The sequence below is a fragment of the Morone saxatilis genome, unplaced genomic scaffold (genome assembly GCF_004916995.1).
Source record: "Morone saxatilis isolate NCDOM2014 unplaced genomic scaffold, NCSU_SB_2.0 Contig8, whole genome shotgun sequence".
Classification (NCBI taxonomy): domain Eukaryota; kingdom Metazoa; phylum Chordata; class Actinopteri; family Moronidae; genus Morone; species Morone saxatilis.
Genome location: NW_023340257.1, coordinates 2,425,718 through 2,426,036, shown reverse-complemented (window position 1 = coordinate 2,426,036; position 319 = coordinate 2,425,718). Strand labels below are relative to the sequence as shown.

Sequence of the window (319 nt, the reverse complement as noted above, 5' to 3'; positions counted from 1 at the left end):
CTGACAGTAGCACATGAGACAAATAATCTGTGAAAAAATCAGGTTCCTCTGGCTCCTCCTAGTGCTTCTAATGGTATTTACAAGAATCCACCGGGCCTGAATGAAAACAACCAATCAAAGGCGAGAAACATAGCTGGTTGTTGGATCTCAGTCCCAGGGCGTCAAATACAGACGCTTTGGGACTCTGGGAATGAGACTCAACAATCAACTACACCGCTCAACCATAACATTGTGAGCACTGACAGGTGGCGTGAATAATATTGATTATCTGGTTATCATGGCTCTTGTCAGTGGGGGGGATATATCAGGCAGCAAGTGA

The 319-nt window shown here is 45.1% G+C and overlaps 1 protein-coding gene across 1 annotated transcript in view; it reads right to left on the bottom strand.

Annotated features, from left to right (window-relative positions):
* The window catches only part of si:ch211-167j9.5 (tyrosine kinase receptor Cad96Ca), an 11,403-nt gene that overhangs the window by 2,231 nt on the left and 8,853 nt on the right, over positions 1-319 (bottom strand). The gene's annotated exons all lie outside the window — the stretch shown is intronic.